This window comes from Alosa sapidissima, chromosome 23 (assembly GCF_018492685.1).
Source record: "Alosa sapidissima isolate fAloSap1 chromosome 23, fAloSap1.pri, whole genome shotgun sequence".
Lineage (NCBI taxonomy): Eukaryota > Metazoa > Chordata > Actinopteri > Clupeiformes > Clupeidae > Alosa > Alosa sapidissima.
The window spans coordinates 5,971,549-5,993,437 of NC_055979.1; the positions used below are offsets into that span (position 1 = coordinate 5,971,549).

At 39.1% G+C, this 21,889-nt stretch overlaps 1 long non-coding RNA gene across 1 annotated transcript; it reads left to right on the top strand.

The window, feature by feature from the left end:
- Positions 1–245: 245 nt before the first annotated feature.
- Positions 246–21,347, top strand: LOC121698727. The gene is made up of 4 exons (XR_006026844.1): positions 246–564; positions 9,363–9,367; positions 17,778–17,784; positions 21,337–21,347. It is a non-coding gene; the product is annotated as an uncharacterized LOC121698727 (long non-coding RNA).
- Positions 21,348–21,889: the final 542 nt, after the last annotated feature.

The following is a 21,889-nucleotide window of genomic DNA, read 5'->3' on the forward strand; positions in this document are numbered from 1 at the left end:
TACACAAATAAATAAACAAAGTAGCCTACACCTACATTAAGGCGCATTCTTACCTTTGTGTAGAGGCTATAAGGCTTGCAGTCTGATGATGACTGATGGATCATCTCACTGATTGCTTGCAGCTTGCCTGCCTACATCCGGGGTGCGCAGCAGTCCTTGCAAACAATTAGTCTTAGGCCTACGATGTCAAAGTGTATCAATTTACAACTGCCACAATCGATCGTAGACTAGTTCATTCACCATTCATTGGGATTTTCGAATTTTTTTATTGGTTTATGTTGGTTTGTGTTGTTTATTAGGTTATTTGCCATGTTGATATGAACATAACCAATGAAGTTGCACGTCTTTATTACGTCAGACGTAATTTCAATCCACTCTTGAAAGAAATGAGTTTGGGGGTCAGTTCTACTCATACACTAAGAGCTAATCTTGTCAAAATAATCAATAACTGGGAAACTAGTTGAGTGAACTTAAAACTTTTGTGGTGCCTGAACAATATGGCAGCTTTGAGTACAGCTCTGCAATTTTATTGAGTTTAGAACACTGTTGGGGAATACAGTGCAGGTTGCATCTCTTGCATGTCCAAAACAACTTCAACCTGTTTTGGAGATATGCATGTATCATTCATTAGTTTGACCTCAGAGTCTCTCGCCACAGAATCAACCAATCACATCAGTAGCAGTTAAATGGAACATGTCCAAACCTGTCCATGTTGCCAACATTCAAGATATGCTTCACTGTTTCTGGTATGCCAGCTTATATGCAAATAATCAAATACCACAAACAAAATTAACTCAAAGTACGACAATGCCTGGAGCAAACTGCCATTTTCTGTTGGCAAAGAGGTGTGCTTCACGTCTTCTAGAATGTTCTGAGCTGTCTAGCACCATTGTTATTCACCTCCTAAGAGGACATTATCTGACACCCCCACACCCTCTCTCGGGAAAGGTGTGTGTCGATTTCTGAAGTCAGACAAACAACAGCCTCCTCAGTACACTTATTATTTTGTCTGTTTACGTGTGAAAATGTTTGCTGACCTTTTTTTCAGTGGCACAAATACAAACATACTTTTGGTATGCGACCTATCTGACACAATTGGAAAGATTTACTCTGGAGCAAATGTAGTGGAAGTCAAGGATATAATTACAATGGAAGTACAGGTAGGGTGCAAATCACTGGAATGAGTCAATGGAAAAGTTATAGGTACATGACTGAAAGTCAAGCATGGCAAAAGGTATTTACCTGGCATGACAATAGATTGGCAAGAGAGTAAACATCTTTGTTTTTCCATTCAGTAGGCCTGCTGTTATGAAACATGATTCTACTCATCTGTATTACCTAATAGCTCATCATATTTTGTTTTGTGTAACACAGGTGCACAGTGCACTCCAAACAAAGTGATTAATCACTGTGTTGGATGACATTCTCATGTAAGCATTTAAACAAGACTCACCTTCATAAGGTGATTTATACTAACATTCATAGTTTCAGAGAGCAAGGTCTTTGGTTTGCCCCAGGAAAGAAAGACAACACAGTCCCATGGTGTGAATGTTTAAGCTAGAGTGCTTTTTCAGTCTTTTTCACCTTCTCCACATTTGAGTCACCAAAGATTCAGTCTATCCATCATGTAAAAATAAGGCTAGTATTTAACTTTTTTTCTAGAAAGACCAACACAGTGTAAAAATAGAGCAGTATTTTTGGTGGCTCTGGATGTGTCTCCCAATGGCTGTGTACACTTTGTATTGCATTGTATTGTATTGTGTGTAATAATTAAATGATTATGTCAGTGCACTTATTAGGTAAGTGCATTATTACAAGTGCTCTTCAGCAGATGGTTGCTACTGCTCTTGCATTCTGAAACCATATATGAAGCATTTATCATTTTTATAACGCCAATACCATTGATGCTGAAGATGTCTGAATTTCCATCTTTAATGTATTAGAATTAGATAACTAAATGCTGAAACTTCCAAAGTTCCAAATTGTGCAGACTAAGATGACATCCATAACTCCCTCAGTGCATAATACAGTGGAAGCCTTAAAAGACAGACAGACGAAGAGAGAGTGAGGGTTGATAATACATTTATAGAGGAAAAGCTATTTCATGAAATTAAACTAAATGGCTTGCGGGTGCAGTGTGGTCAGAATAGTACAGGATTTTGTCATTTGAATTTTATTTTGTTGAAGTAAATGGCTTCATATTTTGTATCAAAATACTTTAAAGGTGAGTAATTTTGTAGTTTAAAGATATTGCCAAATATTATTTTGTAAAACCAATAGCCTACGTTTACTTGAGTACAGTACTTGAGTACAATTTTGAGGGATCTGTACTTTACTCGAGTATCATTTTTGGGGAGTAATCATGACTTTACTCAAGTACATTTGAGAAGCAAATATTGTACTCTTTACTCCACTACATTTCTATCCATAACTGTGAGTACCCATTACTTAGAAAAATCTCGGAAACCCTCAATTTGTTGTTTCCCTCTCAAACGTGATTGGATTGTGCAGTGCCACTAATTAAGACAGCCTATCAGCAATCACCTTCAGCTTTCCGCCAAAGTCAACTCCATGGTCAGATTTAGATAAGAGACGAAGCCATAGACGAAACAATGGATGAAGACGCAGCAGGTCCATCCCGGGAACCTGAGGCCCCACCTCGCCAGACTATTCAATTTTCTGAACAAGTTAATGATAGTTTTCACTTCAAGTGTTTCAATTACAAAATAGTATTTTGTATTTGAAATACGTATTTTAAATACATATATTAGAAATACTGCCCATCCCTGGTAACATGGTAAAAAGATGAAAATGCAATTCCATTCAATTCCTTTTACATTCTCCAAGGTATTAACATTAACATTTTTCATAACTCCATGTCGGACGTTTCTGTACATAAATGTGAGCACTGTGGCAGTAGTAATGCAATATTTAGAAAATGTAGGCTACTCTTGTACTCTTGATACTCAAGTACTTTTAAAAACAAGTACTTCAGTACTTTTACTTAAGTAGACATTTGACTGTTGTACTTTTAATTGTACTTGAGTAAAATTTAGCAAAGGGTATCTGTACTTTTACTCAAGTAATGAAGCTGTGTACTCTGTCCGCCTCTGCGTTTGGTGATCATAAAAGTGCAAAACAATGAATGCCTCTGACTGATGCTGACTTTGCTGTAATTTGCCCAGACTTGTTGTCATAACATTGAGATTCAGGAAGATGATACAGTGCAAGATAAGTAACTTGTATATTGCCCACACACAAACACACAATACACACCCTCTCATACCAACCTCAAATTTTGGGAACTTTAATGATCAGTTTTTTGATAACTATAGTCATTCAATCAGAACACATGGAACCGGTTATGTGGTTGCCCTAAAACATTGCTCAATCTTGGCATGCATTGACAATGTCAGAGACTTGTCTCCACTTTGTACCGCTTGACAAGTTCAGTTGTGACTTTTTGAGAGCATCTCTGATGCTGTATTTAGGCTATGAGATGTAGGCAGGTTAGCATAGTTGATCAGTTGACTGCAGAGAAAAACTGTTGCTCTCAAACACTGTCCACTTAACAGAAAGAAAAGAAAAGATTGAACCCTACACTCAAGTGATATGCTACTGAACTTTGTACTGTATATATCCCCCAAAAGGCAGTCCACAATCAGTTACACTACTACAATACCATTACACTCAACACCAACTCATGTACATCCAAGCTGGGTTTGAGGCTGCACACTGTGCAGATGCACAACTGAAAGAAAAAAACTGTTTCTTGACTTTGTTTGGGTGGGCAAGACACAATGCTAGGGTGGGCTAAGCCCTTGCCTAGAGCCTGCCCTGATAGTAAGAGAATTTCAAGATCTTAATTTAAGTCGGTCTGTGCCACAAGAAGATTTCTTAGGAGTTGAGATTGAGAAATAAAACAATGGTCAAAATAATATATTGATGTTAATTTGGTCTCAACTGTGTCAAGGATAAATAGACTAGACAAAGAAGATATTTATTATTTTAAAATGCTCTTTCCTCTGGGGAGAGTGCCACTGCTGGAATGCTGTTTTGGTAGCTTGCTGTCACCTTATCTGAAATATTTCATGAAGATACACTGAGACATTCACCTGTATTCCCGTACTAATGAAGAAGAAAGCCTTTGCGGTGAAATACGTTCTCCTTGCCACACACAGAGGGAACGAGAGGTCTCATTAAAGCTGTGACTGGTGTGATGTTGTTAAGTGATCAGCCACTCAGATCACTCCAGCCCTCCCACCACCAAAAAAAAATCTGTTCCCAGGTGACACGTTGGCAATGGCGGGGACCTAAGTGCTTGTGCTGTCGAGGACCACCATGGGACTGACTCCGAGAATTGTGTATGAAAGGCTTTCATACTGTGGCGCTGAGAGATGCCTCTTGAAAGTCGCTGCTGTTTTTAAGCCGGTGCTTTAAAAGGGCCTGTGAGGCCATGGGCACTTAGTTCGACAGACACAAACGATTACCAATTCCCCAACCTGACTGCTTCAAGTGCTGACCACAGTCAGGGGGGCTTCCTAATGGTGCAGCTCTGTAAGCACAAATTCAAATAAATAATCATTAAAAAAAACAACTGTTAATGATTGTGTGCTGAATAGGAAAGACTCTTAGGGTCTGTTCGAAACGGAAGACAGCTGCCTGCTGCCTCCCTCCCATAGAGAGCTGTCTCACTAGACATGACTTTGGATTAAATGCATCTTTTAAAAATGAGCGTAGCACTCTAGAATCTTTGGTTAACACTACGGTATGACGTTAGCAAAGGCCGGACGTTAAACTAAATTAGCTTACGTAAGCTAGCAGGCTAACGGTATAAATTAGTTTTACGGGTGACAGATATATCAGACCAGACGCTATTAATGGTTACAACAATGGCATAACCAGATAATAAATTGTTTATTTCTCATCTCAAATCTACAAATCTAAGCAAAATAAGGTCACACAAATTACATTTTAAACAGATTCAGCAGCCATTACCGATGTCATCTGCCATGTTTGTTTACTTTTCACAGCTGCTTCAGACGTTGGCGCAAGCGATTATTTGAACCGCACTTCCCTCGCTCCCCAGTTAGATATCTTAAAAGGCAGTTTTACCGTTTCGAACAGACCCTTAGTATGAAAGAGAGGGAGTTAAGTCATTTAGAGACGAATGACCGTCGCAGGAAGTGCATCATAACAAAGGGACGCCAGATCCTCTTGTAACAGCTGTACTCAGTGATACTGCAGACTCATAAAAGTAGTTAGAAAATAAGGCAGAAAAACCACAAGTTTCCTCATGCTGCTTCCTTATGTTGGAATGTGCAAAAATGTACAAACAATCAAGAGGATGCCTTCTTGTATGTGATTTCTGTAACAGTGATACTGCAAATGTGTTGATAGCCTATTGTTGATTTGTATGCTGTAGTGTAAAGCATGTCACACAGTTAGCCTAGCCTACAGAAAACACTTAATTGATGTGATATAATGATAACTTGTTAAATGTATGCCTACAATGGTTTATTAAACATCATAGTCATTTATTTAGTCAGTCATCATGTTCATGTTAATGAATAGGAAGGACATCTAAACGATAGCCATAAACCAAAATTTCGCGCAATATCTGCCGTGAGTTCCTATGCGTGAGTCACAAGCTCCTCCCAGCTGACTCTGGCAAATCACGTGGACAGTCAGTCGCGATTGATTATTTAATAAATAAATTTGAATTACAAATAATAATAAAAAGCTTCTACCTAATGTGACTATTTTTTTCCATGAACTGTAAAAGAAAACACGTTTTTTCCCTCTGTATTCTCCATAAAGAGTAAAGTAAATTATGTACTTATTTCCGGAATTGACGTCACTTCCTGGACTCGTCTGAGGCTGGTCTGTATGGGTCTGAGGTCTCTCAATGACTTAACCCCTACTTGTATGAACCCTAGATTTCTATATGCAACTGAACTTCCTGTTTTTTTTGGCCAGAAGTATCTACTGATCCAGTTGTCAATAAATAAATAAGAGCATTGGCATAACATTGAAAAAATGTCTTTATATGTCATGCAAAGGTATTGCCTTTTGGGGGATATATACAAAGTTCAGTAGCACCACTTGAGTGTAGGGTTCAATCTTTTCTTTCTCATCTTCAGAACAAAACATGCTTGTATTGAATACATAATTGATGTGACTAAACCATTTCATTGCATTAGTGATAGTAAGCCCTTGGCACATTAAGTTATGGTTGAGGAACCCAATCCTTGGACAAGGGATACCAGGATGCATACACTACATAGAGTGAGATTCAACATTCATGAGAATGTATTATTCAGTTTCTGAAGAGATTTGCTTAATCTAGGAAGTAGGACAAAAAAAACTTGGTTTCAGGGCAGTCTAAAGGAAAGTGCTTCCTGTTTAGTTTAAATGAATGAATGGCATTCTTCGTTAGCCCAAAAGCCATAGATGTGGTGACACATAAAAGAGGGAGAATGAAGACCTTGTGTTGGCTCCAGACAGCTGGTTTGCAAAGACCACATCAAGAACCCTGTAAATACCATTTAACTCCTGGCCAGAAACTAAATGAGATCAGAGATTTCTCAGCTTGATCTGCATTATGTTTGTATCTGTTGTTCATAGCATAACTCTGCATTCATTGTCAAGACTTGGAGGAATACCATGGATAGGAGAGGAAAATAATCCTAATGGCAAATGTGAACATTTGTGTTGTGAACTCTCTCTAGGTCATAGAGAACTCATCCAGGCTTATTGTTTACTCCTCCAGAGCCAAATAGGTCCTTCTGAGCTATATTTAACTATTTGAAAGCTTTCCCTGCACCCTGTCACACCATGTTTTCATCATTGTCGTCTGAACTGGCAAATGAATGACAACTGATGGCACCAGTGGGGCCATATTGAAGCTATTAAGTCAAATCCCACAGGCAGATGAAATTATGTTGGGAATGCTAGTTGTAAATATGGCACCCAGCTGGCAGGACCTACCCTTATGCAGAGCATGAAAGTGATAACATATACCATGCTGAAAGAAATGACAAAATACATAAAAGCAAGTTCTACATTTGCATTTCATTTGAGCTCAGCTTTTTGTGGCTTTCTGGAGGGTTTCATTCCTCGGGAAAGAAAACAGTGTAAGTATGATGCTGGGTTGATACATGTGAACTCTTGGAGTTGAGCAGATGGTGAGGAATCTTAGACACACACTTACAGTAAATCATTTTAGTTGCTAACTCAACTTTGCTTATGAAAAAGAATCACAAAAACATGGCACACCAAGAATCAGTATGCAGGTGATTGTTCCAAACATAGCACTGTCATAAGAACAGGGAAAACATGTCACATGTACACACACACACACACACACAAAAAAAATGAAAGCCAGTGAAAGCAGTAGCTATACATAGCACTATCAGGCAAGCACAACTTCGGCTTTTCCATCTGGATGATTAAGTTACATCAGATCTACGCAAGGAGACTGATACATCCCCTAAACTAATGTGGAAGCTTCTACAACATGAAAATGGGTTGTCCAGCATCATTAAATTAAAGCCAAGAGTTCCTCAAAGACAGTCACTAATAGGCATGTATGAGGTCATTTACATACTTAGTAATGACAAGGTCTTCACACTAGACTTGTCTGATAAGAATTCATGAAAGCAACAAGCATAAATTGACTTAAGTTCCATTTTGAAAGGGAAAAGATTGATGTAGCTACTCTACAGGAAAGGTTACAACTGTACTATTGCTTCTGTGTTTTTGGGATGAGTCTGAATGTCTGCAGTTACTGATCTTAATAGGCTTCCTCTCACAGTCACATTGCTGAGCTCTCTCCCAACATCTAAATTCAGCTGTCTTTCCCCATATTGTGTGCAGTCATGCCTGATGACAGCAGACAGAGTCCCCTCAAGCTGTGTAATGCAGTGGAATCAAATAATTCTCCCTATATGATTTTTGATTGTGCCTTGACCATGCAAAATGTTCTGTCCCTCAATTATGTAATTTACATGACATGAAACCACATATCAAATGGACAATGAAAAAAATTGAGTGTTTCAAATATGTTCTTTATTCTAAGGATGCATGGAGTGAAGTGATTGGACAAATCCTTGTCAGTCATACCAACTGTCTGTTATCTCTATGTGCTGGTAAGCCTGGGCCAAATCACTATTTTCTTTTCACTTTTCACCGATTCAAACTGACCTCAAGAAATCTCAAAGACAGATATCTCTTTTTCAAACTTTTATTACTTTTGATACCCAATGACCTTAACGGTTTCTTTGGAATTCTGAACATGAAAGTATAAGTTATTTTATTCAGGGTCAAAATCCTTCAGGGGCCTCAAGGAATATGCATCTAATTTGAAATAAGCCCCATCCATTCACACTCAATGCCCACTGAAATTTTCATTACACTGACAGTGACACACTTCCTCTAGAGTAAACAAAGTTGACAAAATAAGTGACTGAGGCAGACTTTTCCCATTTTCCTCCAGAATATTTCAGTGGGCGGAAACACAATTGGACACATCAGACAACGACTGAAAAGTAATAAACTCCTCTTGCAGGAGGAACATTTTGTGAGGCCAGTGCTATTTAAAGTGAGAACACCTCAATCTGACCTCCTTTTGTCATGTCGCACATGTCTCTGAAACTGTGTATAGAATAGGGTTTTGTTTTCCCAATAAACAAGATTGTTTAACACACCACTGATATCCACATGAATCACTACCTTGCATCATTGACAATACCCCTGTCACTTTCCATCTGGAAATTACTTAGAAGTATTATGCTTTAAATCCGCACTGGTAGCATCCTTCCTACAAGCTCAAAAAAGAATCATCTGGGGGCAGAATAGTATAAGAAACATGCAGCATCTTCTTCTAAATGTATTCAGGATTTTCCCCTCCACATTCTAAATTAATCAAATCATCAGGGATTAGAGGAGCTATTGTTGAACACAATTACATTTCATTCAGCATACCCACACTGTGATCACATCCTGGGTTTCCAACACACTCAGGCACATTTTCATTTCAATGAGGTCCCAGTTGGAACTTGGAGGAAGATCAAACTTGTCATGAGCAAAAACATGTCTGCAACGAGCCTATAAATAGCAAATGTACAATATTTAATAACTAACTAAGCACGGCAATTTCCTATTTACTACATGCAAATTACCTAATGGCTTTAATTGCATGTACATGAATTGTAGGCTAGAATAAAAAAAAACATAATAGGAGCATAGGTCCACATAACATAATTTTAACATCACATCACAAATTATTACCTCTTGGTTTACAATATGGCTTTGTAATGACGGTGTTAACCTTAATCAAGGACAATTAGATACAAAGTTAGATGAGGTGTATAGGTTCATCTGCACCAGGTCAATCTAGTTCAAGTGAGAGAAAAAAACACTGGGCTTCTACATAAGTCTATCAGTGTGCAGCTCTACGATGAACCTGGGTGCGGATGACTCATAGCGTTTTCATTCGGGGGCTCCCATTAGTGAGTGAAAGGGCTAAGGAACTGAGTCATGCACCCTCCGCCAGGGCTAACTCATTGGCTCCTCACATCGCTCACATTGAAGGGAGATGCATGCATGAGAGAGGAGAGAGAGAAAGGGAGAGCGTGAAAAAAGGAGAGAGGGGGAGAGGGTGAAAGAGATGTGGACTGCGTGGGCTGATCGTGAGAAGCAGCCTCAGAGCTGAGGCTCCTCCTGCATATCCAGAGCCTAATGCTTCCCTTTGTGTTGTCCTTAAGCAGGCGAGCAGGCAAGGCTAGGGAATGTAGGCAAGAGCGGCGAGAGCGAGCGCAACACATCCCCTCGCTTTGCCGTCTCCCCTGGTGCCACAACTTGCGTAAGCGACTTTGCTACTTGAGTGACAAGCCCTCTCTCTCTTTTTTGCCAAAGCAGTAGGCTGTCTCGTGGATGAGCTGGAATATAATTGATTAAATGAGCTGTCCATATCTGAATGTGTGGTCTATAATCACACGAGCCAAAAGCCACTACATCAGCCCTTTGTTGGTGCATTTTTAAAGAGGAATCAGAAAGCCTCCATGTTCCTCTCTTTAATGGGCTTAGTTTTCTTTTTTTCTTTTTTGTAAGCACATACACCGCGCTGCTTGGATTTGGGAGGGTTATAGCCTGTTGCACAGAAAATTAAAAATGGATGCTGTCAATGTTATGCTTTTAATTTGGACAAACATGCCACCCCCTGCCCCCACAAACACATTATCACATGCACTCTGTCACACACAAACACATCTCTACAGACACACACACAAACACACACATCCTTTGATAAGGCATCGGTGTTTGTTTGTTTGTGTGTGTGTGTGTGTGTGTGTGTGTGTGTGTCAGGGAGTGTATCCAGCCCATGAGTCTCATGAGTATATTCATGTGTGTTTGTGTGTGTAATGTAGATGTGGAAGTATGTTTGTATGCATGCATGTCAATATTTAAGGCAGAGAGTGACAGGATATCTTTAACACATACAGTACATACATGAAAATTTAATGACGGATGGATGTGGACACGGAGCTGCATCACTTCGGCATATTTCCATGTCATAGCACCATGGGTCAGTGAATACATTTCCTGTAATAAATGATATCTCTTGGCAGAGGCATACTGCACTGAGATCATTCTTATTGTAGATTAACTTATTCTGTGTCTCTCCTCATATCCGGCTAATTCAAATGATGTATGTATTTTCTTGGACAGTTCATTATGATAAAGGTGATGCAGGTTATTTGGTTTGTAGTACAAACAAATTCACTCTTTACACAATGCAAACATGTTCAGGAACATCTTATATGTAGCCCTCTGCTATGTTTTCTTTAATTTTCTTTACATTAAAATAATATAAATATATTTAACAAATGTATAAAAAAAAAATATGTATGCACTATGTCCTGTATTTGAATCATTCATTTTCTGTATGTTTATTGGTTGTGATGTTTATGTTGACTTTTGAACCACAACCTGTTGCACCTGCAACGGAAGGAGGGAGAAGAAGAGAGCAGATGGAAGTGAGCAGACGGCTAGTCTGAGCTCGCTGCAGAAAAATAAGTTTACACGGTTCTAGCTTCATTTCTAGAACACTGGAGTGGAGTATAACTGAGTTATCGGATAGATAACTAAGTTGTCAGTGACGGTGTAATTCCTGAGTTTCAGTCAAGTGGTGAATTCATGCCTGGTTGCCATTTTAGCTCATGTGTTCTTAGTCACAGTAGTAGCAAAGTTGATAGTGCACTTGGACTTTGCAAACAGAGCTGCTTGAATAACTCTGTGCTTTCGAACTGTGCAAATTGAGGGGCTGAAACAACACTGTGCATTTGGACAAGGTGCATAGAACTTGTTAACAATGGCAGTCAGGCTATTTCTTAGAAGAAAGCCTGACTGCCATTGTTAACGAGTTGGCGTGAAGCAACACAGCTGCTTGCTTCACAGAAGACGACAATGGCTTATCCGAACCTGCAGGTAACTGGCATGCAATGTTTTATTTTGCTCTTTTGAGTGAAGCACCCATATTGTAGCCTAGAAATCTAGACGCACCCTAGCGGCAGCAAATTACATTTTCTGCTAGGGCTAGTCTAGCAACTCTCCGTTGGCTTGTGAGCTCGAAAAATTAAACTTCTATGAGGCCAATCAAATCGTGTATAGAGTCGTTAGGCGGGCTTAACATAATGATTGATGGCAGAGTTGCAACGGTTTGGCTTGAATTCCCTGCTACTTGAAAACAAATAAGATAATGTTGCTGTTGGCGAACAGTGTGACATGAGTTAAGCTTTTATTAAGTTGGCAAAAGTTTGAACTAGCCAACTAGCTCCGCTGGTGGAAAATGCATGGGACTCATAGCGCTGTCCTATTGCGTGCAGAGGGAATTTGAAAGACAACCGATTATCCCGCCCCTCGGACTGAGCACTGCGAACGGTGAGTGCCTAGACCCTACATTTTAATGTGGGTCTGGCTCGTCAGGCTAGCCATATTGTTTTTGGTCACAAGGAACACAAGCAACTTACAGGCCTGCAACAAGGGTGACATTTTAGTTTATTAAGTCGGCATAGGGTACATTTATCTTTTCATATGGGTGAAGAGTTTGCATATTGATCATTGCTATTGAGAACACAGATGTGCTAAATATAGATAGATATGTCATGTCTAGAAGCTTGTCATCACATCTGACATCTGAATGCCTTCTTTGGGATTAAATCTAAAACGTTGAGAAATGTCAGCTGACAGCTTTTGGCCCTTTATCACAGTATTCTGTTCTGTGGAATTCGAGGGAACTTTTTTAAAACATGCTGCAACAACTTCAGCAAAGCATTGCACTGACCATTATCTGGTTTGCCTCACTGTGTGAACAACACAGCAGGGCTTCAGAACATAATAAATAATAAGAAAATTCCTGAGGCACTCTTATTACAAACTGTCACAACCAGTGCGGTGACCCTTTGGAGACCTACCACCCAACACACACACCCTGAAAAACAATGCACACTTATGTGTTCCCTTATTTCCTCTTATCTTTTTTCTCACTATGGCAGCATGTAGCCTCCTGCAGGAGTTGACCTTGTCAGGCTACATTTCCTCTCTTTTAGTTCTGAGGTCCATCAGCCTGAGCATCTTGAGTCCTCAGGTTGCGCCCCATAGTTACAAACGTGCCCTATTATCAATGTAATTATCGAGGATGCTGCACACCGAGGGAGGACACGCGACTGAGAAGGTTGCTCCCGGAGTCCGGTGCTAGTGGCAGCCGGAGGCTTGTGTGTCATCTGCGGGTGTCAGAGTGACCATGGACAAACAGCACTGCTGGCAGATATCTATGCACATTAAAATCACTTTGAGGAAAAGCCATGTGTACAGCTGTGCGATCACGTGAACCTGTGGTTTTCTATATCTCCCATAGAAGTATAATTTAAAAGGGGTGGGATGGTTTTCAATTTCATCAAGAGGCCTTCTGTGGTTTGATAAGCCTGGCAGGGATTGGGGGATTTCAGAAGATACGAATGGAAAGCCTCTTCAAAGACATTAGGTTTGTGGCCTTTTTGATCTGAGAGTTTGAAATCTGATATGAACTCCACTGCCTTTCATTCTAAGGTAAGGAGACATGCCAGTATGATCTAAGGTATGACATCTCAAGAAGTGACTACTTCAAGTCACGTAAACACTTCATGGATCAGTTACTCTGACTACAGATAAACATTGTTGTTGATGCAGCAATCAAGTATTTCTTCTTTTTTCTCCTTTTGGTAAAGATGTATCTTGAACATTCCTCTTAAATGCTACAAAATCAACTGTTGTCAATATAACCATTTGACTCTCTATCAAACAAACAAACAAACACAAACCAAACGAAAATGGGAGTAACCGAAAGCTATGGGATGCTCTTTGAAACTAAGGGAAGATGAAGGAGAAATATAACAGAGCATTCCATAAATGAAAGTATGAGAGAAGCAGAAGCACAAAAGGCTGAGTATTGGCAGTGCTGAATGTGCCATATGAAATATTCAGTACCCATGAGTTAAAACTGGGATAATTTGGAAGTCCAGTAGAATTAATATTTAAAAAGGAGGTATTCCACAGATGACAAAAATGTGGTAAATTATTGATACTCCAGACATGTTAAAATGTATTATTATCTCAATAAGGTGCATACGGCATAGTCAAAGGACAAGCATATAACAACGGCTTTGAGTCCTAAGCAAACAAAGACTGTGTAGGACTCCACCAGTACCATGGTTTCATCATCCACCTATAAGGCAGATGCTATACAGTGTTTGTGTCGACACCTACACAAGGAGGCAGTGGGGTTGGACAAAGTGAGGTGACAGGTAAATTTGGATGCTCAGTTCTGCGTGGCTTGCTGTGGCCCATTGCCTAGTCCTCTTAGGGAAGCTTCAAAACCATTTGAGGTTCCTCTTCAGCCAGATTTGGATCTGGTTCAGAAGCATCCCTTTGAAAACACAGTGCTGACTGTAAGCACCCATACCCAGCAAAAAAAAGATGCTTTGAGCGAAGCATCCAAAGGCTGGGAAAAAAATAGAGGGGAAAACAAGTAAACAGGCCACCTGACAAGCTGGAGAGATGGACTATTGAGATGACATATGGAGCATTTGCTGGCCCCTATTCATCATGAAGTTATTTCCTTAATGTTGGGCAGAGGCATTCACTGATTAAGGACTTTGCCATTTTTCACAGTCCTCCTGTCTCGACACACAATCTTCTTTTACCTTCATCTGTTATTTTTAGGGGATTGTGTCAAATCAATTTAACACCAAGAGAACCTTGTGTCCTCACGTCACCTCAGACGTCAAAATATATCCGTATGCTGAACCTTCAAACTAATGTTTTCAATATTCACTAGTACATTAAAATGCCTTAGTCAGGAATACCTAGAAAGTCACCCAGGCTAGAATGAGAAAGTCCATCCCTCAGTACAGCAACAGGTTTATTTGAGTAACAAGTGACTGTCTCCTCCGTCTCCTCGGGACTTCTCCAGTCTGAGCCTTCAATGTGTCATCTTTGCACCTACAACGGCAGGATTTGTCAAAGGAGATTAATCTTTAAAACGAGAGGCCCAAAGCAAATGAAATGATTTTAATTGCAATAAATGTCAAGGCCAGTGAGCATTCACTGCAGATAATGCGGCAAATGTTCTGTGACATGAAAGAATTAGTCAGAGCTCTTCTCGTACAGCAAGCTTTGGAATTTCTGCTCCTCTTTCTCTTATGCAAGAAGTTTCTTCAGTTATATCTACGGAAAAGCAGGTAAAAGAAATACTGACTTTTAGAAGTAAGGTGCACAATCCATATTTAGCTCTTACCCTAATGTTTAACTACAACTGCCAAAGTTATGATAGTGAGGCTATGGAGCCATATCCTTTGGTGTCTGAGCAACACCTACAGTAACACTTTTTAAAATAACTATGATAGGCTGTTTTGTAATAACAGTCAAGGTTGAGTGCACAAGAGAAGAGGTGCTATTATTGTTGAGCAGTGAAAGATATTTATAAATACAAAAAAAGCCTCCATGGAAAGATGAAAAGATTGATCAAACACATAGAATGACTTGGTACAAAAGAATGTACTTGAGCAATCTCCATTTTCTATACATACCCATACATAATCATTAAATTATACCGTGCCACACTTCCAACTGTGGAAGTACCACACACTACCCACTTTTTAATATGAGCAAGCTTTTTGAATCATTAAGGATTTGGAGAGAATATGAAATGGTCTGAGCCATATCCGAATCCCATGCCAGATTACATTTCCTCATCCTCTGAGCATATTCAATCGTCGTACCCAGCCGCCTCCAGCCAATCAGAGAGAGCAAGAATGCCTTGGGTGATTTTTTGTCATTAATGCATTATGCATGCAATGGAGAGTCTACATTTATTCTCAAAAATTATGCTGGTCTAGAAAAAAAAAACAAAAAAAACAGGCCTTTCTCATTAATAATGCTCATCTCCTGCTGACAGTGTCAGAGTCGATATGGAGGCAAACTTCAATGCCAATCTGATAATGCGTTTTGAAAGGCGGTGAACAGGTAGGACACTGGCATGGCATTGGGCTCTCTGAGGGTTTAAAAACTCATCAAGTTTATTAAGTTTTGAATGGAATTAATCCCTTCTCTATGTAATGCTTGACTTACTACAAGGGAAAGCCATTAAAGAAAATAAACAAACCCATATTGAAATAAATTGACTGAAAGGTCATTCGTGTCATTCAAGGTGTCTGGAGTAAACACTGGTATTTAAAAATAGACTTGAGATTAAGAAGTAGTCAATTGACTGAATTTACTATAGACCGACCCATGTCTTATGTGCATTGTTTGGAAAACAAAATCCTTCTATAACCCATTAACAAAGAGATTAAATTGGTAACACTTTATAATAACTACACACAATTTGTTTTGTTACTTATTAGTTAATGGTTTGTTCATCATCAGTAATGTATTGTTCATAAATAATTTATCATTAGTAAAGCATTTGTTCACACAGTTAGAAATGGTTTGTTCATAGTAAATAAGCCTATATCTAAAATATGTTAAATGCATTATTGTTAATACTTAATAAATGATACAATAATATGTTTTAGATGAAGTAATATTTCCATTATGTAACAGTAACTGTTGTTACATGCACATGCACTAATGATTAGTTAGGGTGAGGATACATATTTTATAAACCACTTCTTAATACTATAATTCATGATTAACTCAGGAGTTACAAGTGGTTAGTTAATGATATTTTGTGAGCTCATCTAAAGTGAGGATGTTTTATGCCTTGCAACACATTTACAAATGAGTTATAAAGTTTACATTTGGATTTATTAATTTAGCAGACACATTCACCCAAAGCGACTTACACATGTCAATGAAATTAAAGGGTAAGGCCACATTGGTGGACGCTGGGGTTTGAACCCCCAAATTTATGGATTACTGCATGCTAACCTGGCTCCTTATCCACTACACTACCTCTGCCCAGTGGTATTAAAACAGTCAATTCAAAAATATAATATAGATATGCGTGTTTACTATGAACAAATATGATTTACAGATGAGAATTAATGTAGGAATAATGCTTTACAAACAAAGAATACAGTTTTTAATAATAGTTTACAGATGTTTAATAAATGCTTAACAAGACAACAGAAACTCTTGCATAGTCGTACAGTAGGTGTTCTTATCTGGGCCAAGGTAGTGTAGTAGTGGATAAGGAGCTGAACTAGCATGCAGTAGCCTGAAAAGTTGGGGGTTCGATTCCTGGCTTTAACTGTTGTGTCAGTGGCCTTCAATTTAATTGTCATGTGTACGTCGCTTGCAGAGTGTGAATTACCCCACCATAATTGGGGGGTACTGCTCCTTCACTTCTTCTATGACCATCATGGTCCATATCAATCCCCATCGTGATCGCCAAGTGCAACATGTGTTGTGCAACACACATACAAGGTGTAAACATGCGACAAACTGATAATCAGTTGGCTACAGACTATCTCATTGTTATTATATCCAAAAGAGAACTGTTTTGATCAACTCTCAAAAGTTAGAAGTTAAGTGCACTGAAATACCATTCTAATTACTAGTAAAAGTACTACCTTTACAAGAAGCCTATTGCTTATTTCATGACATATTGATTTGGTTTATTTTTAGATTTCATAAGACCTGGAGGTAAGATACAACCCTCTAATATAGCCTAGCCTACTGTATAAACAGAAACCAATTTTCCATTATAGTCTATGGTAGTCAGTGTCAAATCAACAGCCTAGAGATATGTGAAACCTAAGCAATCTTTAATGTGATTAAGGAGCATATAGCCTACTATGAAAAAACATACTACCACATAAGAACTACAGAGCGGTAACCTACAAGAATCCGATAACCAGAATGTAAAAACAATAGGCCTACTAACCAATTAAAAACAAATTCAAATACTAGCATGTACTATTTACCCTAGGCTACTTGGCTCTTTATGTTTCCACAGGTTTCACTAATGTTATGTAGGCTTAGCTACATCAGACCCTCTTGTGCATAATAAAAACAACACAGGATCTGTGCCAAACTAATTCAAAAGGGCACAATAATTTATTCAAGATAAAATGAGAATCAATGGACACCTAGGCTATGGACTGGAGTTCATCTCCTTGGAAATGACAATCGATTTTACCTGACCACAATGTAAAATAATAAATTATTTAAATAGAGAATTATCTTGCTAACTAACCTTGGTAACTAACCAAGGTCCACTTTACTAGCCTCAGTGGGTAAGTAAGTAGCAGGTATAGTAGCCGGTAATTAAATGTATGAAGACGTGACATGAGCAATGAAAGAACAAAACACGTCTATTCTACAACATGAAGGTTGTAAAATAGCACATTTTCAACAACCTAGACGTCTAGCAACTTACATTTACCCATGCACGTCAGCAGCAAACCGAATTTAGGCTACTGGAGGAATCTAGCGTTTGGTCATTCAACGTCGTTGACACTTGCTTGAGAAGTTGAAGTCGTTCTCTATCTCTTTTAGTGCCACGGTGGTTAAAAATGGTACGGTCCATAATAGGGGTGTCTGAAATCGCTTTACATGAAACTTTTCCTAGTGAAAATAGGAGTTGACTTGTATTGTAGCCAACTGTAATATTTTTTCACAATATCAGAAAAATTACCTGACCCCCCCAAAACTGATATTTCTGTCCCGTGTAATTCGTAGCATAGGAGCAATGCTTTACAAATGATGAATAAAGCATTTTGTAATAGTTTGCAACTGGTTTATAATGGGAAAATGATTTCATTTATAAGTGGTTGTTTCATTATTTATTAAGTATAAATCATGTACTTACAAACATATTTTTGGATAGGCTTATTCCTATGAACAAACCATTTCTAACTGTGTGAACAAATGCTTTACTGATGATAAATTATGTATGAACAAGAAATTACTAATGATGAACAAACCATTAACTAATAAGTATCCAAGGCTTAATAAATGATGAATTGTGTTTAGTTATTATAAAGTGTTACCATTAAATTGATTATTATACCTGCAGTTTAGTCTGGTGGTATAATCCAGGGTATTAAGTGATGCCACCATATAATTCCCATCTGGGAATTGTGCTATTGCCAGTGTAAAAGTGCCTTGGAGGACCTGCCATCCAGTTGTCAGTTGCAGTACAACCTCCACTAGGTTTCAGGCCTGACTGTGCCTTAGCAAGAGAGCTGGTACCAGAGTATGCTTTTGCAAGGATCCCCTTAATCAGACATTCTGTTTTATTCTAACATTTGTATATACTTCAGATAATGTTATGGTCAATGCCATGTGGCTGACAGAAGCAATCTGTTTCCTGTTAAGTGCAGGTCTTTTTCTAATTCACCTCCATGCACTTTTCAATGTCAGGTACCTTTTATTGTGACCTCTCTATATAAATTATATTGTGGCCATGACAATCCCTAGTGGCCTGAAGATTATTTGTTATGAATACATGACCTACGTAAAAAAATAGACTCAGGGAAAAAAACAAACCTGAAAGGTGTCTAGTAGTCACTAGACCAGTCTTTAAAAAACACACAGTACTGGATCATGCATGTCCAAGAGACCTGCAATGGTAACTGGACACTCTCTGTAGCCGTAGCCAAACAGATGGGTGATGTATCCTCTGTATCATACAATAACATCTCAATTGTGTTGATAGGAGGAATCAAAACAAGAGCTCATGAGACCGTCTGCATGAAATTTTAATGGAGATTAAGAGTTTAGCTGTAATTCAGCAGTATTGCCTTGATGCCTTAGTGCAACACACACACTCAAGAAAAACTGAGGCCTGGGGATTGTCCTTTTTAAACAAACTGCACTCTCCCAGAATGACTCTTCAGTTGGAGGGGGATTTATTCTGTTAAAACTTTGTGTGCCCCTCGACCACTTGCGCCGTAAGCCATTGCCTGTTTCTCCTATACAAAGAACTGTCACTGATGTCATACATGTAGGCGAGAATAAAGATTCTTGCAAGTACTGGAGGGCCAGATAGCCGGCTATTATATAAATCCAAATCTGTTCTAGATGTCTTGAGGTCACAGTTGTCCCCTTGAAGATGAGTTTTAAGCCCTCTCTCTGTGAATCCAGACGCCATTGTTGCCATTTCAGTTTAGCATTGCAATCACATTTTAAAATCCTTCCCCGTGCAGTTAATTGTGTGTTATAAAATAAAGTGCATGGTTACAGTGCAGGGTCACACCATGCTTACTGACAGGGTTGTTTTAGGGGCTCAGGATTTATGTTCGTGTTTTCTACATGACTGACATCACCTCCCTGCTAGCAGGGCGTCCCACAATCGTAACACACCCCTCTTATTTTTTTATGGTATAGTTTTAGAGCTTTATAACTATAATTGCAGATGAATACCATGTGTAACCATATATCAATAGATCAGCATAGCTTGCCCCACAGACCCAGAACTGAATGTTCTGAAGGGAAATATTTGCAATTTCAAGCACCTTCAAACTCATCCATTATCACAGTACTTTCTAAATGTGAATATCTTTCTGTATCTCCCTAAAGTTTCAGATGCACCTGGCAAATTAAGATGACCTCAGCTGCTATCACCAGAGTTCTTACAGAAAAAAACCTTTCTAATCTGAATCAGTCATCACAGTGCTTATTCTTTTGTTCTTTATCTGAAACTTTATATTTCTCAGTCTTCAAAGTTGGAGAGGCCTTTAACTTCTTAAGACCTTTAAAACATAACTGCATGATAAGAGACAGGCTGAGATATCTGCAGACTGCTCTCCCTTGATATTCCTTACGATTCTGCTTCAAGCTGCAGCTCCAGCTTTCATATGGCTGATATTTACCACCTGAAAGTAATCAGCAGAATGCCACCTGAAGGTTTTCAAGCCCCGTGTCTAAGCTCCTCTGTCTATGAGATGCTGCAGTCCAGAGAAAGCTGATTATGCTCTTTCTCTCCCTCACACACACACACACACACGGTGGTTTTAGTCAGCCCACATATGTGAGAGACCTTTGGCAAGGAACCACAGAGTATTTCCGAAAAGAGCCCTGGTTCTCATACATTATCGGTGTGTGCATGTGTGTGTGGGTTTGGGTTTGAGGAAGAGGAAGAGGGAGGTTTGCTGTGCATGCAAATGTGTGCACGGGTGTACAGTATGTGCATGTACAGTGTAAGTCAAACAGAAATACAATATAATATATGCAATGCATATAATACTCATACACAGTTTTCAGAACCTTTATTTGCTATGCCCATTATTACCTTTTACTGCACATTTTGTACTGCACTTCATTGTTTAATATGGAAACCTGGAAATCAGGTACAGGATGGTTAGAAGTAATCACGTCTAGATCACTCCCACCGTTTTCCAGCACAAGTTGCTCTCTTGTTTACTTAAAATTGTTAATTGTCCTGTGGTTTAATTACGGCTTGAGCAACTGGAGGAGGGATATTCAGCTGGGACATAACACTTTATAAGTGACTCATAATAAGTCACTTTCTTCAAAAATAACCTGAAAGCAACAGAAGATGCAGAATAAAATAGTCTCATTTACATATAGCTTCAGTTAATGGGGATCTAATGCCCTCTCCCTGGCTTTGTTATTATTTTTAGACTGATTCATTTGAAGTCTGACTTCAGCGAGGCAGCGAAAGGGGGGTGCATTTAAACATATGGTGTTGATATGCTCCTCACTCACTGTTTGCCCAATCGAGCTTCCCCGAGTAGAAAAGGTTTCAAGTTGCAGGTTTTTCCTTATTTGGGATGATTGCCACACCGCGGTTTTACTCACACACGGTTTGAACCGTTTCTGACCCAGATTCATGTGCCCAAGGTGAGGGGTGTTATGCACAAGCTCTGGCAATATACGCTGTGTGTACATTGCAGTTCCTGTCACAATCCCTCTGGAAAATGCACATGAAAGACCCTTTTTTTTCCCCTCTCCCGGCTATATTACATGTGACAACTACTGTACACCCACGAGGTGCAGGCTATAAAAAGAGGATGAAAAAAATTAAATCAAATCAAATGTAATAAGTCCTCAATGAATGTGTCCAATAAGTGCGTGTGTGTGTGTGTGTGTGTGTGCGTGTGCGTGTGCGTGTGCGTGTGCGTGTCTTGCTGTTTGGGAATTTTATGTGATCAATATGAATCGTTGGATCTAAAATGCTGTTTTCCCAGTTGACTTGGTGGGAAGGATCACACCAGAATGAACAAAAACTAATGAAGTAATCAGTGGAAATAATAACGATACCAAATCCCTGGCTTCAGGAATAACATCAGCCCAACACATGAAGTTCTCTGTTTGTGGAACATGTAAGGCCAGCAATTTACATACCATACCAAACCAGTGGAACAGTCTCATATTGACA